At 44.9% G+C, this 24,201-nt stretch overlaps 1 protein-coding gene across 1 annotated transcript in view; it reads right to left on the bottom strand.

The window, feature by feature from the left end:
• Nucleotides 1-24,201, bottom strand: part of ITPR2 (inositol 1,4,5-trisphosphate receptor type 2) — a 536,947-nt gene that overhangs the window by 512,249 nt on the left and 497 nt on the right. The gene's annotated exons all lie outside the window — the stretch shown is intronic.

The following is a 24,201-nucleotide window of genomic DNA, read 5'->3' on the forward strand; positions in this document are numbered from 1 at the left end:
TGGGGTCACTTATGCATCACTTTCAGAATTTTAAAGCAGAGACAAATAACTGTACAGACACAAGGTCCAGAAAGGTGCGCTCTGCACCCTGCCCTGCACAGGAGCAGATGGTGACCGCCGCAGGGCCCACTCTGCTTCTGAAACCTGAGAAGACGGACCCCTCGACAGTCTGTTCTGTTTCACACTCGCCCTTCCTGGACACAAGAGGAAGACCACCCCCTTCCATCTGCAAAGACTGGCGCTGATCAGATTCCTCTCTGGTAAAAGACCAACAGGAGCGTTTTCCCTCACTCCAAAATCTTAAAAAGAGACCTCTCCACAGAATTCATTATCATCAATTTCTCACCCCAACTTCATGGAGGAATGTGGCTTTCATTCTAGCTGCTGCTACTTCTAAGCCGCCAAAAGCAGATTCCTTCGCAACAAAAACCAACCTATTTTTCAACCTCCTGCCATTCTACAGAATTAAAATGAAGACCAAGGAATCAAATATATGCAATGGATTTTTTTATCCAAACAATTCTATTTCATATTCACCAGGTACACACCACCTTGTCTATGAGCTGTTTCCTGAGTGATCATCAATCTCATTTGACATTTTGGTAACAGTTCCCAATCCCTCCCAAGATGCTGTGACCTTCCTGACCCCTGAGGAGAAGAAGAAAAACAATGTCACTCCCAGTCATTTTGCTCCGTGAGTAAAATCAGACTCGTGCTCTATTTCACTGCCTGTATCTGCCTCTTTTGCTTTCTCTTATAATGTCAAGCTTTAAGTAGCTTTTCTGTAAATTTCATTCAAAATATTTTGTAAACTGAGCAAAAGACTTTATGCACCAATGGTCTTGTCAACCTGATGATTTCCAACCAAACTCCCGACCCTGAAAGAGACAGACCTCTCACCACTACCTTATCTTACTGGACATGCTGTAAGGAATAAATGTAGATTTAGTAACAGACTTACTTTCTCTCTCAGATTAGTACAGATTTCTGCTCTTAAGTCTTTTTTTTTTCAGCTTTATAAATGAAGTCATAGTGCCACTCATTACAAATCACAGGAGGAAAACACATGCAATAGGAGACAAATCAATCTTCAACTGTGTGTTCTTTTTGGGTGGCGCAGGACTCTGTCACTGAACAGCAGTGCCCATGCAAGACGATGGCCATGACAAACTGGAATTACCCTCAATCACAAAGGACAAGAAACCCTGCTAATCTCCCGGGGCCTTGGTTTCTGTCCTGTCTGAACAAGCTCTGTGAGAGCACATGAGTCAAAGGTTCACTCAGGATTTAGAGAAAATCACCAAAAGAAACACCCCATTCCTTTTCTTGTTACTTTTGAAGTACTTTTGTGTATAATCCCCATGTAAATGGCCACCTCAAATCCTCAGAGCATTTTGCTTAATTTTCATCTTATTTGAAAAGTAAAGAGATGAAAGAGAGAAAGAGAAGCAGACGGAGATCTTCCACCCACTGGTTTCCTGCCCAAAAGCACTAAACAGCCAGGGCTAGGCCAACTCGAAACTCCAGCAGCATTAGCAGGAGGCCGGATCAGAAATGGAGCTGCTGAGACCAGAACGAGATGCCCCAATACAGCCTGCAGCCGTCGTAAGCAGCATCGCAAAGCCCGCAGCAAACGCCTGCCCAATTAAGCTTGCTTTAAAGAGTGTCTTTGTGTTTCAGTGTGAAATTAGTGAAATGGCAGCTCTTCAACTGCCTGCTTTATTCAATTTTCTCAGCCACTGGATTTTCCCTACTTGTAAAAAAAGTCATGAAGAGGGACTTGTCATTTCCCCCACGTCCGTCCTTTCTGCTCAGCACGGCACCCCTGACACTCGCCGCCTCCTTCACGCCAGTCACAGGCCACTGGCCCAGCTGGCTCAAGTCTGAATTCCAGGAACACGGCCGCCCAGGCCACCCCAGACTGTCCCATAGCCAGTTCCCTGCATGAGCCTTCCACGCGATGCCTCAAGAGCTGCTAACTAGCAAAAGCTTTCTCAAAGGGACTTGGAATCAAAAAAAAAAAAAAAAAAAAAAAAAAAACAGGAACAGAGAGGACACGATAGGAAATGTTTTCCTTTCCTCACTTAATATGACACTTCCTCTGGTGTATGGATATCTTGATTTAGACACATGACTGCTTTGTCTCACCCTTTTTTTAAACATTTATTTTTAATTTATTTGAAAGGCAGAAGAGGAGAGTCAGAGAGAGAGGTCTTCCATCCACTGGTTCACTCCCCAAATGGCCGCAACAGCCAGGCCTGGGACAGGTTGAAGTCAGGAGCCAGGAGCTTCTTTCAGGTCCCCAACATGGGTGCAGGGCCCAAGCACCTGGGTCGTCCTCCGATGTTTCCCAGGCTATTAGCAGAGAACTGGATCAGAAGTGGAGCAGCCCAGACTCGAACCGGCGCCCACCTGGGACGCCAGCATTGCAGGCAGAGGCACAACCTGCTACACCACAGTGCTGGCCCCCGCTGCCTCACTCTCTCATCTTCCGTAAACTCTGGAATTTGAAGAAACAGCTGGACCCATTTTGTTTTGTTTTTAAACAATCAACAAATTTTTAAGTCATGTCTCATCCCGTCTCTTATGTTTTCAGTCTAAAAAAAGAAGCAATAAAGAGAAGCTCCTTTAATGACCCTCCTGATATCATGGTTCATGTTTTGAGCTGAGAAGACAACTGTAGGACAGAGTTAAAACAAGACATTTAATACAAAAATATTAACATTATCTTACTGGACATGCTATAAGGAACAAATGTAGATTTAGTAACAGACCTACTTTCTCTCTCAGACAAATACAGATTTGCTCTTTTTTCATCTTTGCATATGAAGTCATAATGCCACTCATAACTACAAATTACATGGGAAGAAAAACATGCAATAGGAGACAAACTAAAATAAGTGCTTTTTGTTTTCCAAAGACTTTGCTTCATCAACACAGGCAAAATAAAAATCAAGAAAACGCTGTTATGAAACTAATTCCACATTTTCTTTTTATGTGCATCAATGCTGTAGAAGAAATTATTTTCCTGCTTTTCAAATTATAGAAATCTGGAGAAAATGATATTTAAATGTACTATGTGATTCAACTCTCACTAACATATGTATTTGGATGACCTCATGATTTCATCATTTAAAAAACATCTAATACTCAGTTTTTAAATGTCTAGCATCTTCCAGTATAGCTTTAAATATTCAAACAGGTATAAAATCATTTCTTACTCCATTGGACCACTGAGAAACACAGACAGGTATCCCCAGTGCATCCAAAGTAAAGACGGGGAACTAAAGCCAGAGATCCAATGATTTCCCAGGTTCTCAGAACCTCTTTGGGACTTAACAGAATTCAGACTCAAACACTGCAACAGATCTTTCTGCAAACCACACTGCCTTTGGAAGCTAATTAGCAAACACTGATGTACTCAATGAACTGACCTTGACCTTGAAATTAAATAGGATTTCTAGTCAGTCATGTCACAACCAGCCAATGTCTTCAGTAGGTCAAGAGGGATCAAGTTTTAAATACTGAAGACAGAAAAAAAAAAAAAAAAAAGTAAGTTGAAGCTATTTTTAAGAGGTAGAAACATCTGACTTCTAAAAGGCTCAGAAAGATTACATTTTTCAAACAATATATATCAATTAGGAATTGGGGCCACCATGATAGCAGTGGATTAAGCCTTTGCCTACACTGCTGGCATCCCATCTGGGAGCACTGTTTTGAGTCCTGGCAGCTCTAGTTCTGATACAGCTCCAGGCTAACACTCCTGGGAAGGCTGTGGGAGGTGGCCCAAGTGCTTGGGCCCCCGCAACCCATGTGGGAGAACAAGATGGAGCTCCAGGCTCCTGACTTCAGCCTGGCTCAGCCCCAGCCATTTGGGGAGTGAACCAGCCGATGAAAGAGCTCTCTTTGTCTCTCCCTCTCTGTCACTCTGCTTTTCAAACTAATCTTTTCAAAACTCCTTGACTCTCTCTGTCTCTCTTTGCCACTGTGCCTTTCAAAATAAATAAATCTTTTTTTAAAATTCAGAATTATGATTCATATTTAGTTCTATCAGAAATTGTATTTGTTTTACTGAGAGGATTTTTACTTGGAAGCATTTTAGCAACAAAATCTTCTAACTTTTGAGATCTACAATAATTTTTAATTTTAACATTAAAATTTTAAATTTAGAAACTCTCAACCTTGCTTACACCACACTGTGCTTTGCTTTCACTTCCAACATAACAATTAATTCCTGTGTGTACATAAAGTGCCACAATGTTGGGGCCAGCACTGTGGCATAGCGGGTAAAACCTCCATTGGCAGTGCCAGCATCCCATATGGGCACCGGATGGAGTCCTGGCTGCTCCAGTCCAGCTCTCTGCTATGGCCTGGGAAAGCAGTAGAAGATGGCCCAAGTCCTTGGGCCCCTGCACCCACTGGGAGACCCAGAAGAAGCTCCTGACTCCTGGCTTCGGATCAGCACAGCTCCAGCCAATGCGGCCAATTGGGGAGTGAACCAGCAGATGGAAGACACCCTCCCCACCCGCCTCTCTGTAACTCTTTCAAAAAATAAATATTTTTAAAAAAAAGCGCCACAATGTTTCCATCAAGCAGACAAGGAACTTACATATAAACAAAAGTGAGCACATTCACCATCAGATTTACTGTGAGAAGTCGCAGATGTGACTCTTTATCCAAGCTCTTCTGTGCTTAGGAGACCCTTCCTTGGGGCTGGGCTGTAGCACAGCAGGTAAAGCTCCCACCTGCAGTGCAGGCATCTCATATGGGTGCCAGTTCCAGTCCTGGCACTCATGTGGGAGACCTGGAAGAAGCTCCTGGCTCCCAGCTTTGGATCAGCACAGCTCTGGCCACTGTGGCCAATCGGAGAGTGAACCAGCAGATGGAAGACCTCTCTCTCTGCCTCTCCTTCTCTCTGTGTGTAACTCTGCCTTTCAAATAAATAAATCTTAAAAAAAAAAAAAAAAAAAAAAAAAAAAAAAAAAAAAAGCTCCTTCTCTACCCCCACCCCCTTTCCAAATCTTTATCAACATCTTTGAGCTATAATTCAACAACAACAAAACGCTGCCTTCCCTGGCTGACCCCTCACCACCACCCTACCCTTGATTTCCCTAGAATCTTCATGAGCTGACGCCAGAGCTAAGAGCACAGCAGACAACAAAGGCTTCACCATGGCCTGTAAACCTGTCACCAAGTAACTCTCCTTCGTGTCGGGAAGTGGGCTCTGCCTGAAACAGGCCTAGACTGAAGCCCAGGTGCAGGGACCTGGAAATGAGAGCCTTCAGGGCTGGGAGTCTGGCACAGCAGCTAAGGCACTGCTTGGAACACACCCACCTCATGTCAAAGTGCCTAGGTTCAAGTCTCCCAGCTACTCCACTTCTGATCCTCTGATCCAACTCCCTGCTAATGTGCCACCCATGCAGAAGACCAGGATGCAGATCCTGGCTCCTGGCCTTGGCCTGGCCCAGCCATGGTTGTTGCAGGCATTTGGGGAGTGAACCAAGGGATGGGAGATACCTCTCACCAGTGTACTCTCTACCTCTCTCTCTCTCTCTCAAATAAATAAATAAAAGTCTAAAAAGAATTAAATACTTCAAATATTAAGTCCTGTTGGTAAGGACTTGGGAACTGTGGCTTTGTGATGGTGGGGAAGCTGATACTAATTAGCTGCGCTGGTCACATGTTTTTTGTCCCTGCCTGTCCAGCACCCTCCGTCCCTCTCCAGTCCACAGAACCTCGACCAAAGGGTGGAGTAGTCCTGGAGAGAGCTCCTCGCTCTCTCCACTCAGAGCACGATGCTGGCGCCTCTGTCATCACAGACATGCCCACTCGGCCACAGTGGCTGGCTGCAAAGTGAGACCTTTAGCCGGGCACTGTGATGCAGCAGCCACAGCAGTGCCCTTTTCTCTGGAGCTTAAGGAACCCTGGCTCTGTCCTCTCAGCTCATGCAGGAGGACAGGGTATAGCTGAGGCTGCCAGGAGCCATGGTGCTGCCAGCAACACAAGACCCCTCTGAGGGTGGGGCAGCTACCAATAGCACAGGAGAATCAACGGCCCTCAGGAGAAGGTCCTGCAAGAGTGAGATGGAAGATTTTCGGAGACCTGAATGACAAAGTCCTCCTCTTTGCTGCAAATATTTAAATTGCACTTTCTGATTCTTGCAGCCAAAACACATCCTGACTGATCAAATGGTGTCTCAGACAGACGAACTCTTCATCACATTCAGGAATGAGCACTTTTCAAGTCTCTCCCCTGCCATCAGTGACTCCAGCAAGCCTGGGGCCAGCAAACTGGCTCCAAGTGGCTTACCTTAGCTAAAAGGTTTGTCCAAGTTTTCTCATAGAGAGATTTTTCAAATGAGTACTTACAAAGTGGTTTCATCTTTAAAGCGCTAATTTTTTAAAAAGATTTATTTATTTGAAAGACAGAGTTACACAGAGTGTGGTAGGGAGGGGTAGAGAGAGTTTTCCATCCACTCATTCACTCCTCAAATGGCCACAGCAGCTGGAGCTGGGCTGATCCAAAGCCAGGAGCCAGGAGCTTCTTCCGGGTCTCCCACGCAGGTACAGGGGCCCAAGGACTTGGGCTATCTTCTACTGCTTTCCCAGGCCATAGCAGAGAGCTGGATCGGAAGTGGAACAGCCGGGACTTGAACCAGCACCCATATGGAATGCTGAGTTCTTTGTCGTTAGGTAGAGCTAAGAAGTAGCAACAAGTTACACTCTCTAAACCTTTCCAGACCTTATGATTTTTGTCTAAAAATCATTAGTATTCTGAAGGAAAGTAAGCATCGTAATTTAGTTACTACGTAAGATCTTAAAATATTTTCCCAAACAAAAGTGTTTATCTATAAACTGAGTCACTGTCCCAACCACACAGATGTTTTCACTAATCCCTCTGATGGCCAGAAAAACTCAGGCAGGATAATTGGCCATTAGCATACCTCAGGGGCAGGACACTGGCACTGGCTGTCCACTAGAATTCTAGGCAAAAGCTGTGTTCCACTGGCTCAGAAACACACCTTTTTTTTCCCCCTCAATGGATACAACAATTGCTTGCTTTTATTACTATATTCTATCAAGAAACACATAGCAATTAAAATAGCACACTGGCTTTAAAATGTAACAAAACTTGAACATTCTTAAGCCACCACCTGCAACACTAGCATCCCACGTGGGCACAGACTCAAGTCCTTGCTACACCACTTCTGATCCAGCTCCCCACTAACACATCTGGGAAAGTAGCAGAAGGCCCAAGCACTTGGGCCCCTACCACCCACATGGGAGACTAGGATGAAGTTCCATGCTTATGGCTTTGGACTGGCCCAGCCCTGGCTGTTGAGGCCATTTGGGGAGTGAACCAGCAGACAGAAGATGGAAGATCAATCTCCCTCTCGAACTCTCTCTGCCTCTCCCTCTCTGTAACTCTGCCTTTTAAAAAAAATTAATCTTTTAAAAACCAAAATTTTATTTATTTGAAAGCCAGCGCCACGGCTCAATAGGCTAATCCTCCACCTAGCGGCGCCAGCACACCGGGTTCTAGTCCCGGTCATAGCGCCAGATTCTGTCCCAGTTGCCCCTCTTCCAGGCCAGCTCTCTGCAGTGGCCCGGAAAGACAGTGGAGGATGGCCCAAGTGCTTGGGCCCTGCACCCCATGGGAGACCAGGAGAAGCACCTGGCTTCTGCCTTCGGCTCGGCGCAGTACGCCGGCCGCAGTGCACCAGCCGTGGCGGCCATTGGAGGGTGAACCAACAGCAAAAAGGAAGACCTTTCTCTCTGTCTCTCTCTCTCACTGTCCACTCTGTCAAAAAAAAAAAATTTTTTTTTTTTAAATTCTAGTCAAGGGAGATACTGTATAAATGAGGAGACTTCAGAAAGTCTATGAAAGAATGGCATTAAAAGATAAGTAAATTTTGATGTCCAGAAATCTGAAATCATGCATAGCTTTTCATGATACACATTTTCATAAATTTTTTGAAGTCTCCTTGTATATGCATGAGTTTCAAAACTTTGTGCACCAAAATAAAAACCTTTTAATTTCATTTTCCATGAACTTTCTGGGGTACTCTTATATATACAGGTCAAGCAATTCTGAAGTTATTACTCATGTTGATATAGTTCAGGTGTATGCATTACATCAAAAGGATAGCACACATCAAATCAGTAACAAAAGATAAATAAAAGTATCTGTAAGTTAGCAATGTGCGCTATCAAAGTAAGGGAGAAAAAAAAGACCAAAACCAAAATAAATACCAGATAAGGCAGCGCACGCCTTTGAACAGCCTACTGAACAAACACTGGCTTGAAAACTGATGTGCGGCCACATTTTATAAACGTAATACAGCAGAGCTTTTCACGTCAATGCAGTATGAACTCAGTCTGGCTTGCAGAAGAGACTCCTGCTGACTCTTCAGATAAAATAAAACAGAACAATATTGGGGCCGGTGCTGTGGCAGCCTCTGCCTGCAGCACCGGCATCCCACACGGGCGCCGGTTCAAGTCCCGGCTGCTCCTCTTCTGATCCAGCTCCCTGCTCATGGCCTGGGAAAGCAGTGGAAGTTGGCCTAAGTGTTTGGGTTCTTGCACCTACATGGAAGACCTGGAAGAAGCCCTTGCATCCTGGTTTTGGATCGGCCCAGCTCTGGCCTTTGCAGCCACCTGAGGAGTGAACCAATGGATGTAAGACCTCTCCGTCTCTCCCTCTTTCTGTGTGTGACTCTGCCTCTCAAATAAATAAGTAAACCTTAAAAAACAATAATAAAGAAAATATTAACAATAATAATTGCTTCCACCTATTTAACACTTAGGTACCTGAGTTTAATGCTTACTGAATTATTTATATATGCTAACTGCCATTCATCTCATGGCAATACAATAACATGGGCAATAATCTCACTTCACAAATAAAGAAACTGAGGCAATCAGCATGAAATAACTTCTGAAGATCACACCAAGAAATCAGGTTCGTCTGCACCAACAGCCCACACTCTTAACCATGTGCTAAAATGATATTCATCCATTCAGCATATTACTTGATGTTAAATACACGAATCAGTTTTTAAAGGGGGTTGCAGAGAGATGATGGACAGAGCAGCTGAGACACTGTTTTAGAGGCCTGCATTCCATACGGGAGTTCCTGGATTCCAGCCCCAGCTCTGCTTCCAATTTCAGCTCCTGTTAATGTGCATCCTGGGAGGCAGCAACGGATGGCTCAAGTTCCTCGGTCCCTGACACCCACCTGGGAGACCTGGATTGAGTTTCGGATACCTGGCATCAACCTGTCTCTACTGCAGCAGTTGCAGGTATTTGGATAGTGAACCAGCAGATGGAAGATCTCTGCCTGTGTGTGTATGCGTGTGTGCATACGTGTGTGTGTGTCAGCCTTTCAAATAAATAAGAAATAAATATTTCTTTAAAACGAAAAGGCACTGTGAGAAGCCCTGGGGACACAACGATGAACAAAATCAACACAGTCTGTGCCCCGGCAGTTTCGAGTTTAGTGGGTAGAACAAACATCATCGAATACTCATAGAAACAGAGGCAAAATTAAGATGACTACCATAACCAATCTGGGAAAGGAAAAATACAGGGTGCTGTGTGAGCTTACGGTGAAGGGATCTCACAGTCTGGGAGACCAAGGACAGTCCATCGCAAGAGTCACAGAGCTAAAATCTAAATGGTAAGTAGGTGAAAGGCGTGCGAGTGAGAAGGGAAATGAACCAAACCACAAAAAGCATGTGAAAAGGCCCTGTGGCAAAAAGGAGCTCAGAATGTTTTTGTAACTAAAAAGAAAGTCAGAAAAGGCTGAGCAGCAGGAAGGGGGCTTACAGCTCTGAAACCTGCAAGGCCTCACGCTGTGCTGGGCATAAGCAAGTTCTGCCCAAATGTGAGACAACAAAAGGAAAATTTCCTCCAAGTCTGCACGTGTGGTGTTTAAAAGCAGTAAAGCCTCAAAAGCAATAGTGAACACTTTGATTCCTAAGTCTTCAAGGCCTACAGTGAAACACTAGTCAAAAATACTGTCCCTTCCACGGCCTTGTGACAGCTGCTCTGCTGCCACGTGGCTCGGGTTGCCAACCCACATCACTGCGCCGCCTCCTCCTCTGCCGCTGGGAGCCTCCTTCCACTCTTCCTCCTTCCTCTGATAGGGCAAACTGTTTCACCCTCCTGCTCAATAATCCTTCAATGGCTTCATGATGCCTAAAAGAAAACCAGCATACACCTGCCTGGGTGCATCGTGCTTAGAGCACAGTAGAGCCAGGATTTGAGGATGCCTGCAGACTGGTCCATTTCTTGCTGCTCTGTTATTCCAAGTGTGTTGGTCCAGGACACTTGATTTCCATGCCCACATTCAAAACAGTGGAAAGGAGATAAACACTACTCTTAAAGATTTGACTGTAAATTTGTGGTGACATCAGGCTAAAACATAGTCTTCATCCTGGATACTCACAAACTCAAGTACTTCCATTAGTATAAGAGAGAAAAATGAATTCAGAGGAATAACTAGAAGTGTCTGTTTCAGACTTTGGAAATAACAGGCATTTTGTTAAATATGTTTCAAACTAAATGATGCAATTGATATTAAGTATTTAGAACTCACTGGATTAATTACCGTTTCCATCTTGAAAAAAATGCACAATATAAATGTCAATGTATTTTTAGAAAACATCTATTGAATAACATTATGGGTGTCCATAGCCATAGAAATTACTATCTCTCAAAATATCTACCTGAGAATTTACATAAACAAACCTTGATTCAGGTTCTCCAATGATTAGCAAATGATTCCCCAGTGACTAACAGGAGTCAGCATTGTGGTGCAACTGGTTAAGTAACCCACTAGTTTGAGCTCCACTTTGAGTCCTGTCTGCTCCACTTGCAATCCAGCACCCTATTAACACACCTGGAAAAGCAGGGGAAAATGGGCCAAGTACTTGGGACCCTGCCACCCCATGGGAGACCAGGATAGAGTTCTAGGCTCCTGACTTCAGCCTGGTCCAGCCCCACCCATTGCAGACCTTTGGGGAGTGAACCAACAGATCGAAGATCGCAGTCTCTCTCTGTGTGTCACTCTGTCTTTCAAAAAAATAAAATAAACCTTTTATGAAGAAAGGAAGGAAGGAAGAAAAAGAACTCCTGAGAGTTCCCACAGTAGCTGAGACTTTGAAATAAGCAACAGATAACAATGACTTCATTTGTACTGGCCAGGAAAGGACTCTTAAATCATGACTTGTCAAGTAAGTAAAGGTAAACAGAAGTCCTTTTCACATTTGTGGAACAATAAATCCTGCAGATATGTTAATTTAATAATAGTTTTAATAATTAAAACTTTGACAATGAATTTTGGTTTGACTTAAAATGCCACTTATTATTTATCACTGCTAGCCACAAATATAGGACCCTATAGACAACAAAATTCCTTTCTTTATTTTCCCCACCTACCAAAGAAACAGAGCTGAAATTACCCTCTTCGAAAAAACAGCTGAATCCAAAAATCTACTTGAAATGCAAATGTTTAAGTAGTTGTGACCCTGATACTAGCAATGACCTTGAACACTTTCTCCAAACACCAGTAACTTGGTCCTTAAATCATTAACTTAATTTGGATTCCTAAGTTAACTGTGTTTGGTGATTTGAGTACTGAGTTTTGAGGCCAGTGTCTTTATTTGAGATGTTTTACTACACCAGCTGGATGTAACAGAAATGAAACAAACTGATAATACTTGGGATCTTTCATCTCAAAATTACTTTTTCCAAAACAGTGATATTTTCAGACATTTTTTATAGAGGACTGTAGCATGTCAGAACTAGAAGAAATCAAACAACATTGCTTTATTTTTTCAAATCATTTTGAAAATCATTTTCACTTTATTTCTCTATTCTATATGCCGATAGCCTGCAAAGAAACCCTTATTTATACGTGGTTAGAGTGAAGATTCCCACATTATGAGTCAATAACAGGGGCCAGCGCTGTGACGTAGCAGGTAAAGCTGCCGCCTGTGGGGTCAGCATCCCATATGGCCACTGGTTCGAGACCTGGCTGCTCCACTTCCCATCCAGCTCTCTGCTACGGCCTAGAAAATTAGTATAAGATTGCCCAAGTCCTTGGACCCCGCACCCATGAAGGAGACCTGGAAGAAGCTCCTGGCTCCTGGCTTCGGATCGGCACAGCTCTGCCCATTGCAGCCATCTGGGGAGTGAACCAGTGGATGGAAAGCCTCTCTCTCTCTGCCTCTCCTCTCTCTGTGTAACAATGACTTTCAAATAACTAAATAAATCTTAAAAAAAAAAAAAAAAAGACTCAGTCAATAGATACAGTGTAACAATAAAAAACATATTGACCCTAACCTATGATTAAATGTATTATTTCCCAGATACACAATCATTGAATTTAAAAAATAGCAGTTTCAAAGTATCATATGCCCTATTCTACTTTTCTAAAGTTCTATAAATTCCCCCAACTACTGCCTGAGTTTCACATAAGCAAATTCTTGCCAACTAAACTTTTCCATCAATAGCAGTTGAAGTACAAAATGTTTCCCTGGATGTGTGATACACTATTCACCAAAAGAAAGAGCTGATGTCAGTTAAGAAATGGTCTCACAAAATGCTCACAACCCCACTCTCTGCACATATGAAAACAAAACTGAACTTACAGTGGGGTCAACTTTTCTCCAGTGTGGTTATGCAAACCATCATAAAAGGCCAAGTGGGTGACTCTTTCCAGAGTGTGAGTTGTATCACATGTCTGCCTGAGTGTGTGTACAGAGTATGACCCAAGTGCTTATTAAAGGACTGCTGATGGCAAGATTTAATGGCACCATAAATCCAATGACAACTTCCATACACTGCAGAAGAACTGCCTATAGATCTCGAGGTGTTAAACAAGAAAGAATGGTGACACTAACTTGTTTCAAGAGAGGGACTGATGACTGGTTACTTGGAGATTTGAAAATATGTATATCCTAATAAAAGAAAACATTCAATAAATAACATTGTGTTAAAGTAAATAAGTAGACACAAAAATACAGCTCTTGTATGATTCCAGTTATCTGAGGTATCCAGAACAGACAAATTCAATGAGACACACAGACTAGGAGATTTCTGGGTATGAGAATACAGGGTTCCCGGTGCAGTTGCTGCAAATGTTCTGCAGACAGACAGTAGTGACGGCAGCCTGGCATTCTGAGTGGACTTGATACCACTGAATTCCACACTTATAGATGGTTAAAATGATCAACTTTATGGAGCCAGTATTGCAGTGCAGTGGGTAAAGCCACCGCCTGCGATGCTGGCATCCTACTTGGGCACTGGTTCATGTTCTGGCTGCGCCACTTCCAATCCAGCTCCCTACTGAAGTGCCTGCAAAGGAGGCAGCAGAGGATGGCCCAAGTGTCTGGGCCGCTGCCACTCACATGGGAGACATCGATGAAACTCCTAGCTCCTGGCTTTTGCCTGGTCCAGCACTAGCTGTCACAGCCAACTGGCGAGTGAGCCAACAGATGCAAAATCAATCTCTCCTCTCCTCCCTCCTTCCCTCCATATAACTCTGACTTTCAAACTAAATAAATCTTTTTTAAAAATTATCAGTTTTGTGCCGTGTCTTTTATTGCAGCTGCCCAGCAGGCAGTGACACCAAGCTCATGCCCAGGCCCCTCTGCTCCTTTTCCCCCTACCACAGTGAATCAGCAGCGGGCAGAACTTAGAGCCTTGCTCACAGTGAGCTCCCTGGCAGCCAGATCTGGGACTGGGACTTGCCTGCACAGACCTAAGTGATCAGTCCTGATGCAAGGCAAGGTCAAGTTCTATCACCCCATAATGGGAAACCTAAGAAGACAGACACAGCAGCCAGGCATTGCCGGATCCAAGTACGGGGCATTGGGGGCCCACAGAGGACGTCCTGCTAATGGGACCCCCAAGCCCTGCTGGGTCCCTGCACTCCCTCAGGCTCAGCTGTTGGGCTCATCATTCAGATCCTTGCATCTCCTCCAGTCTCCTCCCAACAAATCTCTTCATCGGCTAATGGCAGCCTGAAACGGTGCCTGTTCCTTACCAACAAAGGACCTGACTTCCCACACAATACGAGCAGAGTCACCGAGTCTCAAGCTTTACCCAGGTGGGCAATGTCATACCTAAGTATCCCTTCCCTCCCAAACCCCTGGGGCTTTTGCGATCAGATCCTTAAGAATCAGGACAGCAAGGGACACCCATAAATTGTTTTTCAAGGCTCCAAGGCCATCTACTCCGAAGTTTGCAAAGAGATGAATGAAACCTGAGTTGGAGAGCACTTAATTCCCTGATAATTTTACAAATAATACTCTAAGCTTTGCCACTAGAAAAGTTCACAACAATTTCAAACCAGTTCTGGTGTTGGATTGTGGTTGTTTATTTAGCCAGCTGGGCTTTGGTGTGTAGCTCAGATGATCCATATAAATTCTCTATAATTAGGGGTGGATGTTTGGCACAGCAGTTAAGCTACCACTCAGGACACCACCATCCCATATCAGAGTACCTGACTTGAGTCCCAGATCCTGCCTGTGATCCAGCCTCCCGCTAACACACCTTAGAGGCAGCAGGTGAGAGCTCAAGTGCTTGGATCCCTGACACTGATGTCGGAGACCCAGATTAAGTTCCTGGCTTCTGGTACCAGTATGGCCCATCTCTGGTGGTTGTGCGCATTTGGGCAGCGAATCAGTAGATAGAAGATCTACTCCTCTTTCTCTTCCTTTCAAAAAAATAAACTTTTAGAAAGTGTTGAATTCCCTATAAAACTTGAAGAACTGTCTTTTCCATAAGAGAAACTATGTGGAGAACAGTAATATCTGCCCTTAGCAACCGCTTCGAAGTCATTTTACTACCATTTCTCAGCTAACTAGGATTTACTCCATTAAAAACCTAAATTTCTCTAGAACTCTGTTCAGGAATTCTCTTGGATAACTAACATGTAATAAATAAAAGTCCAGCATTTTACAGTCTTTCACAAACAGATTTTTATGATATACCAACAGTGACTCAAATTTCTCAGTAGCAGATGGGACCTCAACAACACGTCTATATTCTAAGAATTTAGATATGAGTTTAGATTACATTGTGTTCACTTCCTTAGTCTTCCTCTGTGTTCACCCAATTCTATCTACCCATCTATGGCCTTATCATTTATTAAAACAAAAGGCAAAGAGGGCACAGTGGACTTCATACACAGCAGAAGGAGTGTGTGTTTTCTTACAGTCATATGCAGAATGAGAAATAATATTCCCAAAACTTATAGGAATCTGCACGACTCTTAAGTTCATGACTCATGAAGAGAAATTCTGAAAACACTGGACAAACACAGTGAAAACCAGTATCTAAAGGGACTGCACACACTGCATGAATTTCCCCCCAAATAACTGCCACATTTCTTCTGCACTGGGCCTCACAGCCCAGCCTCATTATCTCAGGTCTCAGTCAACCCCGCCTACGTGACAATGATTCAAAGTGGTCTGCTGCCCAGGATCCAGCTACAGATACTGAAAGGACTGTTTAGGAGAGAATTATTACAAACAGCTGAGTGTTTGGCAGCTCTTGACACGTCTATTCCCCCACACCCAGCAAGGGTTCCGTAAATATCCACTGAATGAATTAATGACGTAATCTGCGGCATGCTTTGGCATAAACCTCATCACCAGGAGACTCCTAATTCAGGATGGAACACACTTCCAATTTTATGATTAAAGTTGCTTTCTGAACAACCTAATCTTGTAGCTCATTCTTAATTTAAGTCTGGGATCTGAAGGTGAGTTGGAATGAACTATCTAACAGGTACTGTCAACCAATTACTGACTTGAATTTTGACAGAGCTAATCCATTTCATAGACAATCAATAAAAATACTTACTGATTTACTTCTCACCCAAAGGAAAAAAAAAAAAAAAAAGTCCCTTAACAAACTACCACTAAGATGACATAGGCAGTAGCACTAGGCTTACTAAAATGAACAAGTCAGCTATGCTAAGTGTATACCATCTACATGTGTGAGCATATTTCTAAGACAAAACAGACTACGTATTTGCTGCATGAGTTAAGTCAGCCATCATAAATGCTCAGCACTATTGGCTAAACATTTTTCCATAATACATTTTCAAATGCCAAAAAGCACCATGAACACAGTTTTAATGGCATATGTAAGGCTGTGTCTTTCAGTAATATGCAGTTTCATAGTTTGTGGTTTTCTTCCACTATGATCAGGAAAATGCTTTATATATGCTTTTTAAGATAAAGATAATTAACAATAATAAGAAATGGAAGAGGCCTTTAAAAATATCATTTTCACTTTAGTTAACTTTCCTGTCTACAAAAGTAAAAGATGCTAAATTAAAGAAACACATACAAGGGACCAATGCTGTAGTGCAGAGGGTTAAACTGCCGTACGCAATGCCAACATCCCATATGGGCACCAGTTCGAGTCCCAGCTGCTCCACTTCCAATCCAGCTCTCTGCTATGGCCTGGGAAAGCAGTGGAAGATGGCCCAAGTGCTTGGGTCCCTGCACCCACACGGGGAGACCTGGAAGAAGCTCCTGGCTCCTGGCTTCAGCCTGGCTCAGCCCTGGCCATTGCAGACATTTGGGGAGTGAACCAGTGGATGTATTTCTGCCTTTCAAATACATAACTAAATCTTTTATAAAAAATCAAGAAACACATACAAAACCCAGGAAATATAGGAGACATAGAAATGAAAAGATTAACCCTGACTCATCAGGCAGGACCAACCACTTTCAATTTTTTTTTAATTAAAAGTGTGATTTTCTAAAGGAATCAATTGAAAACTTCTCCATCTTAAATCAGTATGGGATTTGAACAGTAAACACCAAAAAAAGGTATCAATACACTTCAAAGGCACAGTTTTATCCAATGAATAAATAAATGAAAAATAAACATTAGTTTCATGTGTCTGATTATGACCCAGTGATCAATTTCCAAGTTCTGTCAACTTACAACAAAAAGTGAAACAGGCAGATACTTGGCCTGGCAGTTAAGATGCTGGCTAGAAAGCCCTCGTCATGCAACAGAGTGACCAGGCTCAATTCCTGACTCCAGCTTCCTAGTAATTCAGACCCTGGGAGGCAGTGGTGATGGCTCAAGAACCTGGGGTCCTGCCACTCACATGCAAGACCTGGACTGCATTCTTGGCTCCTGATTCCAGTCTGGTCCAGCTCAGCACCAGCAACCCTGGGCATCTGAGGAGTGAACCAGTCAATGAGGAAGCTCATTTCTTTCTCTCTCTCTCTCTCTCTCTCGTGCTCTCTCTCTCTCTCTCTCTCTCCCCCCTCCCACCCCAGGTATGTCTCTTTCAGCTTCTCAAATAAATTTTTTAAAAGGTCAAATTCACTATTATACTAGAAGTGTGTCATAAAAGTACATTGTTACTCCCTTTAAACTAAAGCATACTATGGTTACTTCCTTTAAACTTTGTTAAAGTTGGAGTCTCTAATATTCTAAGTTATCTACATACTAATCTGCACAAGAATAGTTTTAGAAGGCTGGCATTGTGGCACAGTTGGTTAAGCTGCCACCTACAACACTAGCATCCCATATCCAAGCACAGGTTGGAGTCTTGGCTCCTCTACTTCCCATCCAGATCCCAGCTAATACGTCTGTGAAAGCAGTGGAAGATGGTCCAAGAGCCTGAACCCCTTCCTCCCAAGTGGGAGTTCCTGGCTCACGGCTTTGGCCTGGCCCAGTCCCAACTGTTGCAACCATTTGGTGAGTGAATCAGTGAATGGAAGATCTCTCTCAATCCCTCTTCACCACCCCCACCCCTCTGCCTTTCAAGTCAATGAATCTTTAAAAGTGAGAGACAGAGAGAACAGAAGGAAAATGTGCTTGTGAAAAGTGCTAAGTATGCAGAGAGAGAAAGTTTCTGTTCTGCCTGCGAGGAAGCCAGGCAGGAAGCCGCGACTGCCCTCTCAGCCACAGGGACACAGCCAGGGAAGGAATGGCGCCCCTTGCTCTGAACTGGGCGCTGTCAGCGCCAGTGGGCATCCACAGAGGCATGGATGTTAACCTGTCTGAGCCTCAGAGAGTCCGCTCAGGGAAGGACTGCCAGGCTCGAGAAAGAGCTGAAAATAGACTTCTGCTCACCACTGCCAAGGCTGCCTTTGTACTTAGGGTTTCAAGTTCCACATCACACGTCTAACCCTTAGACTTTCCAAAATAACTCGGGCTCCCAGATTCTCTCACTGTCCGACTTGCCACTGAACACACGCAAAATGTCCACAGGATTTTCAGATATTTTTACTGCCCTATCACATGTCTCAGTCAAAACAAAGCTAAGTTTACATGCCCAGTGACAGCAAGAAACAGCAGCTATTATTTGAAAGGGCTCTATTTGGAAGATACCGAATATAACTCACAAATTACACAACAACAAAAGTTGACTGTAGCCATGCTGTGCTTCATCCATGACTCCCCACTCCTGTTAAGGGGAAGATTTTTAAAACTATAAAAATAATAACTAAATAAATAAAAGAAGAATATATAATAAACCAAATCTGCAGACACTTAAATATCAAAAACGTTCAGCAGGAAACAAGATCAGGAAGGGAAATTCAACGGACTACAACCAGGAACAATAAATGTAAGCATTCATACAGTCTTATTCACCCAAGGCGTTAAGTCAGAATCGTAAACTGTGCGACCCCTGGCCACCCCACGTGACACCCGTCATCAAACATGGAAAGAAGGGAATGGAAGAATCTGATGAACTGGGAAAAATCAAATAGGAAGTAAAAAAAAAAGGGGGGGCCCCTCTTCTGTCACTCTGAGTAAGACTCTACTGAGGCTCGGAGTCAGTGAGGGTGGCACTTGGCAGCGTGCTGAGACCTTAGCAAGTGGGTGTTGCTGTTTTTGAGACCCTGAGAAGATACCTCAAGCCAAAAGTAGCAATTGGGTAGCCATGCACATATAGAAATGCACACACACACACATACACACTTTCCCTTTACTAACCTCTCAACAATATGGGAACCGCCAACCCAGGAATGATACACCCTACACTGATTCTACCACACTCAATCCTCGCCACTGGCCAAGTCACTGCACCCACTGCTGTAGAATGTGCACTGGGAAACAAACCCAGGTGTAGAGAAAAAGGAGGGAAGGTGGAGGGACCCTTAACACTGCACTTGAACTCCAACAGAATATCCAAAATTCCCTCCTTCCTCTTCAAAAGAAAAATAAAAAACTCTAAGATTTACCAGTACAAAAAAAAAAAAAAATCAGTTTACTTAAACTGCTGTTCACTATCTTTGTCTGACAGGATTTAAAGCAGTTTTCCAAAAGTCAACACAAGTATTTCCTAAATAGGTCATTAGATGAAAATTAAATCAGGAAATACAAACCCAGCCCCTGCACCTACACAAACTAAGAGAAGCACAAGAACTATAACTCAAGTTTTGCAAGCATTCAGGACCCAGTAACAGCAGATGAGCACGGCTCAAAGGGTAACTGGGAGAAAAGGGAGAAATGCAAATCTTTGCAACTAGCCATCCACATTTTGCACAGACCGAGCAGCCCAACTGAAAAGCTGGGGCACAGGGCCTAAAAATACCCTCCCACGTTTCCAGTCCGAAGAGCCAGGAGGGTCCCGCTAAACGCAAATATGGTGAAACTCCAAGGCTTTCTCAGCTGAAAAAATTCATTACCTTATTGCAAAAATTCCCCCAAAGCTGCATAACAACCACTCATCCCCTCCAGAACCTATTTACACATGGAATATTAAAATCAGGTGGAATTCATCTGCAAAAAAAGCACCTATTCATTACTCTGAAATGCTGTATAAATAAAAGCAGTCCTCATTAACCACCCTCCAAAGCTGAATTGGAAAAACCACCAGGCTACTTACTAAAAGTGTCAAATACATGAAGAGCTCAAACGGAAAGCAGAACTTTAACTCTGGTTTTTAGCTCTTCTGTTGAGTTTCCCATTACAGAAGAAGGAATGGTTCTGCCTAAACAGATACTAAGCGATTATCTCCAACTCCTTTCTCTGATTCCCTGTGACAACTCATACGCCTCTGAAGAAAATCTGCTACTTCACATGCGAGAATATATGCAAAATGTAAATTTTCCTGGCAACTTTCTAAAAAATAAATCTTTCAATTCTGTTCTTTCAGTCACTTTTCTAACACCAGCAGGGAGAAGGAGGACAGCATCTAGGCTCCTTGTTAGTCTCCAGGGTGATGTGCTGGCACGAAAAGAGAATACACGACACCGTCAAGACACTGGCTAATTAGCAGCCGACCTACGACAGCCTCCAACTCACAGAGGAGCAGGGAAATTCAACCAGAAATGTGTGCTCTGCCTCCCATACAGGAAGGGCCGACAACAATACAGTAAGAAACACGACTACCACACTGCTTTGCTTTCATAGCCCTCAAACAGACCTGTAAAATAAAACATCCACAAGTGAGCGGTGGCACCCCAATATTTGCCTAGAAAAGAGTTCATGAGCTGTCTGAGGACAAGGTGGTTGGTTGCTACAAAGGCTAAACAAAGACCTAAATATCAAAACCAAGCACAGTCATAAAAAAAAAAAAAAAAAAAGCTGTGCAATGTCATACAGACAAGAGAGGAAACAGAATAACCACATATGAAGTCATCAGTGGATTTCTTAGGAAAAATCCATCAGATTAAACCATTATTAAATTAAATGAGAGTGTTTCTCAATCTTGGACATTTTTCATCTCTGAATTTCAGAAAATTACTTTATATACACAATCTTTAACTTTGAAAACTGCCTCCATGTTAATAAGAATCAATGACATAAGCACAGACTACATCCGTTCTAAATCATGATCAAGGGGCATGCTTTGGGCACAGCAGTTAAGTTGCTCCTGGGATGCCAGAGTCCCTGGGCTTGAATCCCAGTCCCACTTCTGATCCAGCCCCCCGCTAATGCATGCCCTGTGAGAGGCAGCAGGTGACAGCCCAAGTACTGGAGTCCCTGTCACCCACATGGGAGACCTGGCCCAGCCCCACCTGTTACAGGCATCTGGGGAGTGAACTAGCAAATGAAGTTTTCTCTCTCTCCCTTCTGCCATTCAATTAGTAAACAGATTAAAAATAATAATAATAAAATAGGATCAAATATCTTGTTTAGTTGTGAAGGCCAAAAAATTTCAATCTTAGCATCTTACCTGACAACTCCCACAGGGACACACATTTTGATGGCTGGAAGGTCAGAGCAGGGGGCCGCAGGGGCTGTGGGCAAACCTACACATCTGGGCACAAGAGCCCAGGCACTTCTGTCAAGACGTGAGACTTAAGGTCAGGAAAGCAAGTTCACTCCTTTCTTCCTCAGCCTCCTGTCCTCTCTTGCATGACTTTTAAATTTCATAGTTACAAGAATAGAAAACTTTTTAAAGAAGGTTCCAGATGCTTTCGGAAAGCAACTTGGTCGTTTGCGCGATGCAATTAAAATTCAGAAATGTGCATTAACAAGATGGTAATTTCGGCTTTAATTCTGCTCAATATTCCCAATTTTTAAAAAAGTCCCATGCTTTCCAAACGGCCCTTTTTCAAAGTAGAAAGGTGCTAAATTTCTGTGCATCATCAATACGATGATTGTCCTTGCTGTCGTGTGAGACATCAAGCACATTCACAGCTGGCCTTGATTATTCTGTACATATTCTCTCCACCCAGCACCTGCTGAAATCCCAGCAAGCACTGGGCTGCCAGTGACCACCCTTGGCACACCCTCCTTGAAGGCCAGGAGCCCGCACGAGGGCACATCCACCATGCAGAAGCACGCTCCAGGAAGCAGGGATGCTCATAGCCAACTCCCGGCTTCTCAGGTACAGCACCCCTCCCAGCACCACGTCTCAACAACAGCGGCATCTTCAGAGAACCCCTCAATTCACAACGAACCTGCAGGAGTTCATTGAACCGCAGCAAAACTCAGTTCATTCAAAGAAAAATAATATACCGCACAACTTCCAGGTTGCTTCGAAAACCTTACGGATGTGGAATGCGAAGTTTATTTTGGTGTAAAAAGCTTTGGGTGCCGGTATTGTGGCACAGGGGGCTGAGCACCCACGATGGTATTGTGGCACAGGCGGTTGTGCACCCACGATGGTATTGTGGCACAGGGGGCTGAGCACCCACGATGGTATTGTGGCACAGGGGGCTGAGCACCCACGATGGTATTGTGGCACAGGGGGCTGAGCACCCACGATGGTATTGTGGCACAGGCGGTTGTGCATCCTACGATGGTATTGTGGCACAGGGGGTTGTGCACCCACGATGGTATTGTGGCACAGGGGGTTGAGCACCCTACGACGATGCCAGCATTCATTCCACAAGAGCACCAGTCTGATTCCTGGCTTCCCATCCAGCTCCCTGCTAACGCCCCTGGGAAAGCAGCAGCAGATGCCCAAGTCCTTGGGCCCCTCACCTACACAGAAGACCTAGATAGAGTTTCCAGGCTCCTGGCTTCAGCCTGGCCTAATCCTGGCTGTTGCAGCCATTCAGGGAGTCAAAGAGTAAATGGAAGACCTTTCTCTCTGCGACTCTGCCTTTCCAATAAATGAATAAAAAAAACTTCAAAATCAAAGTTTTTTTTTTCATAATAAGCATTTTCTATGAACTTGCTTAAAATATTCATACATCCTAAGAAAACTCAACTTTGAAAGTACTGGAAAGAAATACTGAACATAGTTGAGAAGATTCAGGCTTGTTTTTCTCAAGGCTTAAAGATTATCTGTTATGTGTAACTGACGAAAAGCATTCCCGGCTGGAACTCTGCAGACAGGGTCACAGCTCTGGGACTGTTTCTTGGGTGAGCCGCACCATTTCTCTCCGCTTCAGTTTCCTGATCTCTGAGCAGGGCAGATTCTACAAGGGTTAAAGCAGCTTCCTGAGATACCAACAACAGCCTTCTGCTATTCATTTTTCTAAGTCATCCTTGGGCATACAAACACATGGCCTTTCTACTGTTTTGTTCACAAACACAAGTACTGCTCCGTGACAGCCTCAGATGAGATGTGCCTGCACCATGCTAAGCCCTCTACCTATCCCAGCCACCTTGTTCACAACTCTGCAAAGTGGGGACATCATTACTCCTCCCAACTTCAGAACACTGGACACTGAGACACCCGGAGAATATACAGCTTGCTCAGGGCCACTAGGCTGACAAGTGGAAGAGCCAGGATTCCAACCCAAGCACTCTGTCCCTGCACCCCACCCCCGCCTTAACTCCTGCAGCGCACACACCCAGAGCGCCTCCTTGGCAGAGTTCATCCTGCCAAGGGTTGACAGGGTCCCAAAAACTGAACCCGCACGTGCACGCTCTCAAACACAAACCCAGCACAGGCACCTGCCACTGGCAGTCTCCCCCGCACCCTTCAGTTTCACAAGTAAATAACACTGATGCAAGGGGGATTAAATTAAATCCACCTGCCTCCCTTCACTCATTAGGGGAATCGTCCCAACCGCAGGAACTGGGGGAGGAATGGTGACCTCCATCCAGGTCCCAGGGCTGAGCAAGCGGCGAGCTTACAACAGGGCTGCGGTCACGGCCCAGGGCCAGGGCGTGCTAAGTCAGGCTCCCCGACAACCGCGCACAGGGACCAGGGGCCTGCGACCTCCGAGGCTGGGCAGCCCAGGCGTTGAGGCCACGAGGCGGTGAGAGAGTTGAGCACCGCAACACGCCGCAGCGTGCGGCTCCAGTGCACGCCGGCTGCACACCGGACTTCACGACCCGGCCAGGCAGAGCGCACGGGCCATCACGGAAGTCCCGGGTCACCGCTTGGCACGCTGCTTTACACACAGGGGAGCGCAAGACCCCGGCGCAGGGCTGAGGCCCGGGCCAGCCAAGCGAACAGCGCGGGTCCCGGCCCCCAGGACCCGGAGTGGGGAACCCCCCAGGGTCCCCGAAGCCGCGGCGCTGAGGGCGCCGGGCAGCGCCAAGGCCACGGCGGGCTCCTCCCGTGGGGCCACGCCACACCGCCTCGCGCGCCGGTTTCACGTCCAAGGCCGCGGACTTCGGTGGAAGCCGCCCGCGAGAGCCGAGCACGAGGCGCTCCGCGTTCGCTTTAAAGGGAAACACGCGCGCGCCGCGGCCCCAGCAGCCCACGGAGAAGCCGCCGGCCCGGCCCGGCCCGGCCCGGCCCCGGGACTCACTTCCCCCTTTTGGGACGGGTCTCCCGGCCCGGGACGGCCCAGCC

The sequence above is a fragment of the Oryctolagus cuniculus genome, chromosome 9, assembly GCF_964237555.1.
Source record: "Oryctolagus cuniculus chromosome 9, mOryCun1.1, whole genome shotgun sequence".
Taxonomy (NCBI): Eukaryota; Metazoa; Chordata; class Mammalia; order Lagomorpha; family Leporidae; genus Oryctolagus; species Oryctolagus cuniculus.